The sequence below is a fragment of the Galleria mellonella genome, unplaced genomic scaffold (assembly GCF_026898425.1).
Source record: "Galleria mellonella isolate WM207_F2 unplaced genomic scaffold, CSIRO_AGI_GalMel_v1 utg778, whole genome shotgun sequence".
Taxonomy (NCBI): domain Eukaryota; kingdom Metazoa; phylum Arthropoda; class Insecta; order Lepidoptera; family Pyralidae; genus Galleria; species Galleria mellonella.
The window spans coordinates 2,649,695-2,659,396 of NW_026442150.1; the positions used below are offsets into that span (position 1 = coordinate 2,649,695).

The 9,702-nt window shown below is 30.2% G+C and overlaps 1 long non-coding RNA gene and 1 pseudogene across 1 annotated transcript; one reads left to right on the forward strand and one right to left on the reverse strand.

The window, feature by feature from the left end:
* Nucleotides 1-652: 652 nt before the first annotated feature.
* LOC113513904 (uncharacterized) lies at nucleotides 653-1,360 on the forward strand (annotated as a pseudogene).
* A 3,964-nt stretch (nucleotides 1,361-5,324) lies between these two features.
* LOC128202165 (uncharacterized) lies at nucleotides 5,325-8,060 on the reverse strand. Its single transcript, XR_008253621.1, has 3 exons — nucleotides 7,590-8,060; nucleotides 6,257-6,454; nucleotides 5,325-5,820 (listed from the first exon to the last, which is right to left on the reverse strand). It is a non-coding gene; the product is annotated as an uncharacterized LOC128202165 (long non-coding RNA).
* Between the last annotated feature and the right edge of the window lie 1,642 nt (nucleotides 8,061-9,702).

The window sequence follows — 9,702 nt, forward strand, 5'->3', positions numbered from 1 at the left end:
AGTATTCACAGTTTAAGAGTTCTCAATTTATAACTATTTATAATACAATCAAAGGATAAGCGAAATGACCGCTGGAGGGCGACAATAATAAAATCAATCCTCTCTTAGACTTAAAAGTAACGATTGTTTAAACTATTGAGAAAGTTACTGTTGAAGGAATCCAAGATGTGAGAATTCCCATGATTGACACATTTTAGTTTTAAGAAAATAAAAAACACAGCCTTGACACACTATTTCACAATATCAAACATGGAGTATAGGGGATTATTAGTAGCAAAAACTAATGCCCCTATTGCTGGCAACATAGTCATTATATCAGGTACCCTTTAAAAAAAATATTGCATTTCATCACAATTTCTCCACACTTTGTCGAGCCAATAAAATAGCAAAAAGCAAAACTCACTTTCACATCTACATAAATAAAAATCAATTGCCAAGTGTACATAAATGTATCACTTCAAAATGGCTATACCTATTTCAATGAATAGGCTAGTTGGCAATTTTTCAAAAACATGTTTAAAACGTCTCGTAGTCAAATATACTATAAATATAAATATTTCAGTTAAATTCAAATGTTTATATGGTTTATTTTACATTTTTATTGAACCTATAATTTCGCGCCAAAACACTACGAATTGTCATAGCATCTTGTATGACGTCACTCCCTGACAAACATACAGAAACTATAGTAGTCGGTATTCCCAAAAGTTGTTATTGTATAGTCGAGATAATTGCGAGTGAAATAAATGTAAAGAAACACGTCATATTATTACGTTTAAAAAAAAAATCAGATTGAACAGTAAATTCAAAGAGTTGGCTGATGATTTTTGTATGACTCCAGCTAATGCCAGCAAAGTATTTTTAAAAAGTATACTTAAAATAGCCAGTGTAAGGTGCCCTTTTGTTGTTAATTTGGATCCTCAACAGATTACAAAAACTTTACCTATGTCTTTCAGACAAATATTATGAGGTTAATTGCATCATAGATTGCCTTGAGATAGAGATCCAAAAGCCATCAAATGCTGTTAATCAAGCACATACCTGGTCTGATTATTAAAAGTCAAACACACTTAAGTACCTAATTTCTTGCACCCCAAATGGATTAGTTAACTACATTTCGCCTGGATTTGGTGGAAGGGCAACAGATACCTGTATAGTAGAATCTTGTGATTTTATTAAATCTTTGGAGGGAGGTATGTGTGTCATGGCAGACAGAGGCTTTAAACATGTGCAAAAATATTTGGAGAAATCAGGTATTCAATTAGTGCGACCCAAATCTGTACAAACAGGGATTAAAATGACTAAAAAAGAAGCAAAAGAAACCAAACAAATAGCTAGTTTAAGAAAAACTTTGAATTGAAAATTGAAAATTCTTTGTTTCCTTTTTTATTGTACCTTTTTTTTTATTGTTCCCTTTCCTTTATTGTTCACAAAGAACGACACAAATTATAAGTCAATATTTTTTTTTCGTTTGAGAATGTCAGGACAAAATTTCTATGTAAAAAAATGTTTGAAAACACTCACGAAAAAGTGAAAAATTCGAGTTAAAAAAATCTTCGTATAAAAAGTGACCAAGACAAAAGTCAATAGGGAAATTTTCAAAAATTTCGACAAAAAAGACAAATTGTTTGGTTTGTCAATAAAGAAATGAAACTTTATTAGTACGCCCGTTATAAACCCGAAGTTATAATTCACGGAAACGCCTCGATACAGCGCATCATACCTTCCTACGAGACTTGATGCAGAATCAGCAGAAATGTAGGGCTCGCAATATTCATGGAAAGAGCCGACAACCGTTATCAGCACTCTTGGTACATACATCGACTAATTAACAAATCAATATGTTATAATTAATATTGTTATTATATTTTTACTTAATTAAGTTTAAATTTTTTTTTGTTTTTAGTGCCCTTCGGCTGTAGCCTTTTTATCTCACCCGTGTGAAGCCGGAGTGGGTGACTAGTTTATAATATTTAAATCACAACTCCACAATTTCAAATATTAAACAAATTTACTGATGATAAATTACAGTTCATCACACAATCACTAAATCCTTTTGTTCTTTTATAATTTTTTTAGTTTATTTATTTTTATATACATTTTTTTTTTTTCTTTATTATTTAGACCTATGCAAACACACAAACATTTATTTTTCAAATTCATGCAAAGTATTTTTGGTTACCATCACTTCACTTTTCTTGAATATGAAATTGATGAACAAGGATTACACCCATCTAATGGAAAATAAAAAAAAATATAGACCTAAGAATAAGAATTATAAACATTTCAAGGTCTAATACAAATTTTATGAAAGGTTTCTAAAAGATAAGACACTAGTACTCCAACCACTGTACAAGATGCTAAAAGACAAGATTGGAAACAAAACAAAAATATATGATTACCCACTGCATTATTTTTAATAATACTATACAATTGTACTCAATTATTTATAAATATATAAAACCACAAATCAATTATTTAAACATTTTTTTTTGTTTTTATACAAATGTAAATATAATTTAAATTATTTATAACTGTTGTGTATACCAGTTAAATTAAAAAATTAGAAGATTGGCAACTAAGCATCTTTCGAGACCACTCAAAATTAACCGATGAATTACAAAAATTTATTTCTAAAAACAGAGCTACTCTAAACAACAGAGATCTTGAAGAATTTGTAAAAATATATTACCATTGACAACTACAAATATATAATACTGAATATCTTCAACAAACTTTTTTTCTTTTGTTTTTTTCCCATATCATACTAATAAGTTTAAGGAAACAATGAGCCGCTTGTTCATGACATAACTTGTCGAATAATGTTATTTTATTTATTTAGCAGTTTATTTTCCTGCTAAAAATATATTTCGACCAATAAACTTACGAAACCAAGTTTTATGAGGTTAAAAATTATTTATTTTTTATTTTAAACTGTTGTAACCTTGTATTTGAATAATGTTTTATACCCTTATGAGTAGCAAATACAATATGCATTTTGTTTGATGGTAAATAGTTACCATAATATATGGAAGCCTGCAAGGGTGCCAAATATTATTACATTATTTAGTTCAAAATATAAAAAAAAATTCAAGAAAACAAGATGATAAAATACAGTGTTAAATGATTCATCTCCACTGCTCTAACCAGTACAAATCTACAATGGCGACATCTTTCTCAACATCCCACAATCTACTTTAAAGGTCTTCTAACCTAATGCACTCAAAAATTGGTAATGACAAATTTCTTATTGAAGCAGCAGGTGAAGCAATAAAGACCATTTGAGACCAATACCAATACATAAGTTTGTAAAAAAGGATTTCAATATGAGATTTTCTTTGACTTTCACTATTGTCAGTGGGTACTCACTAACCTTGTCCGTAACAAAATTATTTTTATTTGAGTAGATATTCAAAACTACAGAACTTATTGTTTTACAATTAATGTTAATGTAATAACACTTCCCAAAATTTATCCACTGACCTTCAAAAAGGAAATAAAAACCAAAAACGAGTGAAAACAAAACGAGACAAATATAGAAGTATCTAGCAAATGAATAAAATGCAGTGTGTGGGTACCTACGCAAACGAACTTAGACAAAACAGCAAAGTATTGGAAAACAATTGCAAAGTTAGATTCGATTCGACCGACAAATACAAATTTACTGACTTCGTTTCAACGTAAAATTTGAACTTTCCACGAGTTTCTACTCAACAAAAAAAAAATAAGCACTTAAAGCAACTTAAAAGTAATCTTCCATAAGACTATTCACGGCAAAAATAACAACTTTCAATTTTAATTTCATAACATCAACGCTCATTTTTATAATAAAAAAAAAACATGCGGCAATCTAATTAAAATACAATAAAATTAATTCAATAAAAAGAAAAATCACAACCACAATCAACAGCGACCACGGAAGAAAAATTATAAATTATATACTACAACAGAAATTAGTAGAAAAAAAAACCGTTTCCGACCAACAGATAATAAAAGAAAAAAAAAGAGTAAAACAAAAGTATGGCAACAGTCAAATTTTTTTATGTTAAAGAGTGTAAACTATCTATGCCCAAGATTTACAAGCTATGAACAAGGAGAAATGATAAAAACTGTAAATAAGTGTAAGATAAAAAATGTTTGATACGTCAATTATTTGTCAATGACAAATTTTACATTACTAGATCATATATTCGATACAATTTATATAGAAAGTACGCTAGCAAGTTGTATTTGCGGCCGTATAACATTTTTTATAGACAAGCCTGCTATAAATTGACAAAAATAGCAACTGATGGTGTATCTTTAGTCCTCTTTTTACTAATTATATTTGCATAAGAAGAAAGGCGGCAATCATATAATTTACAGTTTTATTGTTCTATGAAATTCCTAGTTCTTAGTTTACAAGGAACTATAGTGGTCCCTTTGTTTAGTTTTTGAGTTTAATAGTTAAAATTTGTCGCCACTACAAAACGCAAAGAAGACGCCATGCCGACATACATATTGTTATAGTGTAAATACTTCTTGGTAGTTAGTTTTTTTATTGTACCTGTCTATTACTGAATTATTAGCTTAATAAAATTGTCTTGCTACTAAAAACATCACTCGATTCCTATTATTTATTATCCTCTGATAATTAGTGTAAACTCTATATATAAAATACATAGCACCTGTGTATATCAGCCTAAAACCCAGCGTTTTAGAGGCTGTGATCTCCGGAGAAAATACCGAGGTAATGGGCTTCGAACACATGCCCCTACCTCGCCGCCCTTACCATTACGGCAGGTCCCAGAGACGACCAAACAGAAAATATTAAATTTTAATTTGACATTATAAAGTACGAAGTCCCTATAAAAGTAAATAGTTGTGGTAACCGAAAATAATGCAATGTTTTTTAATAATATAATTTTCTGCTATCGTTTTAATTACCTACATTAGCAAACTGGTGCTGCCTCTTTTGAGCGATTTAGGAATTAAGTTAGTTCTGTCGTTTACCAATAAAAAATAACGTTATTTATTGAAAAAATCTTTGGGAAAAGTACCTATTTACATTAAATAAATCCAAAATTAATATTGTTATACCTATTAATTACTCTTATCAAGATCCCTTATATCCATTTTTTAAATATCTTAGGAGATAGCACTAGAGTGCGGATTTTAGCTTTTTATTCATAATAATTAAAATCTCCTACAAGTCTATTTTAACTATCACTGTTTTTGTTTTTTTTTTTTCATTTTCTTTCAAATTAGGTATTTTGCACGAAGGAAAAAGATCAAATGCTTCAATTTTTGGTTTATGAGACGTTTGGCGTTTCTATAAGGGGGGTTATTATATTAGTTATATCAGCCGTTAACCATCTACTACTGTTGCCAAAAGTTGCTACATTTGGCAGGTGGGTTGACTGTTTTACTGATATTATACATAATATTTAATATTTTTTTTATAATAAATTTTATAAAAAAATTGCGACATGAATTTAGAGGTAAATATATTCAAGAGCTGGCAACTAAGTTTTATTTTTTTTCCATTTCCTGTCATTTTGCTATTTATAATCTTCTGAAAAAAGGCGGGAAACTCGAATAAGAACAAGCGGGTTTTTTAAATTTTTTTTATTAATTTATTAAAACTATCTCTATCAATTCTTATTATTGAATAAAATATTATATTTTCACTAAATTCAGCGACAGTAATATAATTAGCATTCATGGGGAAGCGCAGTTGTAGAAAAAGGAAAAAAAAAGATGACGATTCAGGTGATGTAGACCATGAACCTTGTAATGACAAGGATATATATTCGGAAGATACTTCTACTGACTCAGAATCTGAAATTGATAAGGCCGATAAGTATAAACCTTACTACGTCACAGATTATATTAGAAGATATCCCGAGGAATCCCCTGGGACAGAATTTGTTGTCTTTGTAGAATCCTCAGATAGTCAGAAAACCATTGGATCCAGAGACTTGCTCTCACTCTCCTCCTGTTTAAAACGATTTAATAAAGGGGTAACTTATCTTAGATCTATAAATAAATTCAAAATCGGAGTATACTTTCAAAAGCCAGACTTAGCCAATGCTTTTTTAAATAATAAAACTTTTTTAAATGACTACCATTTTAAGGCCAGTATTCCTGCTTCTTCAACAGAAGTTACAGGCGTTATTAGAAATGTACCTACAAATATATCTAATAAAAAAATATATACTATGATATCGAGTTCTAAGAAAATTATTGCTATTAAAAGAATTTTAAGAAAAAATACCTTGACTCATGGATATGTGTTACAGCCAACTCTAACCGTGACAATTACTTTTGCTGCATCTGTATTACCTGAATATCTGGATATTGGAGGTTGGCGCCACAATGTCACTCCATATATACCACCAGTTAAACAATGCTACCGGTGCTTGAGGTATGGACATTTAGCTAAATTCTGTAAGAATTCTGAGTGTTGCAGCATCTGCAAAGGTGAGCATAATTATAAAACTTGTACAACTGGAATGGAAAACGCTATTTGTGTACACTGCAATGGAAATCACACAAGTGTATCACCGCAATGCCCTGTTAAACAAAAGAAAATTGCTGAAAATAGATCTAAATTCAGACCTGCTTCTTTTGGAGATATACTTAGCACTGAAATATTTCCTAAACTGGGTAACAAACCTAAAAAAAATGTAGACGTAATTTCAATTCTAAATTCTGATAACAAGAGTTTATCACTTTTAATAGAAAGCATAATCAAACTTATTTCACTACATAACACAAAGAACACATCTATTAACACTAAAAGTGTTTTGAATGTGTTATATGATACTTTTGGTAATAGACCTATTTCACAAAATTCAATCGAGACCAATTAACTATCATACAGTGGAACGCTCAGAGCCTACTGAGCAATCGACATATTTTTACACAATTTTTAAATGAACATCATATTCACATTGCTCTCATCTCAGAAACTTGGCTAAAACCACATTACAAATTAAAAATTAAAGATTATTGTATAGAACGAAATGATTGTGGTAATAACCACAATGGAGTAGCGATTATTATACATAATAGTATTAGATATAAAAAACTTCACTCTTTTTTCGACAATTCTTTGCAAACTATAGCTATTAGTATTGAAGTTAATAATTCTTGGTATTCAGTTGCCAGTATTTACTGTCCTACCAATAGTACACCTAGTTTTACTAAAGCCAAATTTAAGTTCTTTTTGGAGTCTCTTCCTAAACCCACTATCATATCTGGAGATTTAAATGCACATCATACTATGTGGGGTTGTACCTCCACTAATACAAGAGGTAAAGACATTCTTGATTGTTTAGATGAATGTAATTTGGTACTATTAAATGATAAGCAAGTTACTACTGTTGGCTCTCATATTTGGAGACCCAATGGCCTTGATTTAACTATGGTATCCCCATCCATATCATTAAAATGCGAGTGGTCGGTTCATGATGATCCGTTAGGAAGTTATCACCTGCCGACTTTTACTAAAATAAACACAAAGAACTCTTCATCAACTCCGTCAGGTGAACAACATGCTCCTATAGATGAAGTTAATAAACTTTTGTTAAATCGTATAAACCTACGTCTCGTTAATTGGGATCTTTATTCTGAAACTGTTAATCAATTACTTTTGGATTTCGAGTATGATGTCAATGAACCCTTAAACAATTACAATAGGTTCTGTAAAATTATTTTGACAGCTGTGGAACGTTCCGTTTCACGTAGGAACTTATCAAATAGCGGTGCAAATACTTCAAAGAGGCACAAACATATTGCAGTACCTTGGTGGAATAACAGGTGTGCGACAGCTGTCAATGATAGTAAAGCGGCTTACCTTAGGTTTAAACAAAATCCAACTCTCGATAATTACATAAATTTTAAAAGAGTTCAAGCTGTTAAAAAGTTAGTAATTAAGCAAGTAAGACAACAGGGGTGGCAGGAATTTTGTTCCAAATTTAATAGATTAACACCAATTTCCACTGTTTGGCAAAATATGAGAAAACTAAATTCAAAACATCGTCAAAATCATTTTAAAGATATATCATGGGTCAATGATTTTTTACGCAAATATACTCCTGATTTTGTACACTCACCTTTTGATGACAAACAGTTTAATTCTGTTAATTCATGCCCAAAATTTCTCACTGACCCATTCTCAATTGATGAAATATCCAGTGCAGTAAAATCTAGAAAAGATACAGCTAGTGGCCTTGATCGCTTAACATACAATATGTTTCGATTGCTGAATAAAATAAACCTTACTAAACTCTTACAAATTTTTAACGATTTATGGAAGGACTGTATTATCCCACCAGAATGGAAAATGGATTGTTTGATTCCAGTAATTAAACCCGGTAAAGATCCTACAAATTTCGACTCCTATAGACCTATAACATTGACGTCCTGTGCAGGCAAATTATTCGAACAATTAATTAAACAGCGTTTAGAGTTCTTTATTGAAAGTAATAGTATATTACCATCGAATCAATTTGGTTTTCGCCGTGGATATTCAGCGCGCGAAAGTTTAGCGAACTTCTATGTCGACCTTAGTACTGCTTTGAATAACGATGAATATGTTCTATCTGTTTTTTTAGATGTCGTAGGAGCTTTTAACAATGTAAATTTAACAGTTCTATCTTCGATTTTATTCTCATTTCTTCCAATGAAACTTATCGAATGGATTTATAATTTTCTTAGTAATAGAGAAGTGTATGTTAAAGTAAATAGTAAATTAATAGGACCTAGGTTAAGCTCTAAAGGAGTATGTCAAGGTGGTATTCTAAGCCCGCTACTATATATTTTATATATCTATAAACTTAATTCAATTTTAGGAAACAGTGTGAACAACTTGCAATTTGCCGATGATTTATTAATTTATATAAAAGGAAAGAATATTATTGATATGCAATTAGTGTTAAATGAGTCATTAAAAAGACTTGAGAAATATTTTTCTCTTCTTTCCCTCGATATTAGTTTAACCAAAAGTAAAGTAGTTGTTTTTCATCAAGTTCATAAATATGTTCCATTAATGAATATTATATATAATAATCAAACTCTTCCAACAGACTGTAGCGTTAAATTTCTGGGGGTAATTTTTCATCAAAATTTAAAATGGGATCTATACGTTGATTGCTTAGTAGATCGTGCTTTAAGAGCCACTAATATAATAAGATCTGTAATTGGTCGTAACTGGGGAGCTGATCCTAAAATTATCCTTTTACTTTACAAATCTCTTGTTAGAAGTAATTTTGATTACGCTTTCTTTTGTTATGCCTCAGAACATAAATTAGTAGAAAAACTCGAAAAAATTCAAAATATGAATTTAAGACTTATTTTAGGTGCTATGTATACTTCTCCAATTATCTCAATGCAAGTAGAATGTAATTTGCCTCCTATCCTTCTTCGTTTCGAATACCTAAAACTCAAATTTCTCTTCAAAGTTTTTTCAGTTTCCAATAACCCACTCATACTCAAATTATTAAATTGCCCCATTTCTATGTTTTTGAATAAAACTATTGTCAATGATTTGAATTTACGAGATGAATATAACATCTATAGTAGTAAGATACTTCCTTGTTATAATGGCCTTTATGAGAGTAAGTTCTGTAAAATCAAAATTGTTATACGTAAAGACATAAAAGAAAAGCACGATATGTATGAGACTTTATCAGAATTTATTGACTACAGGCAGATATA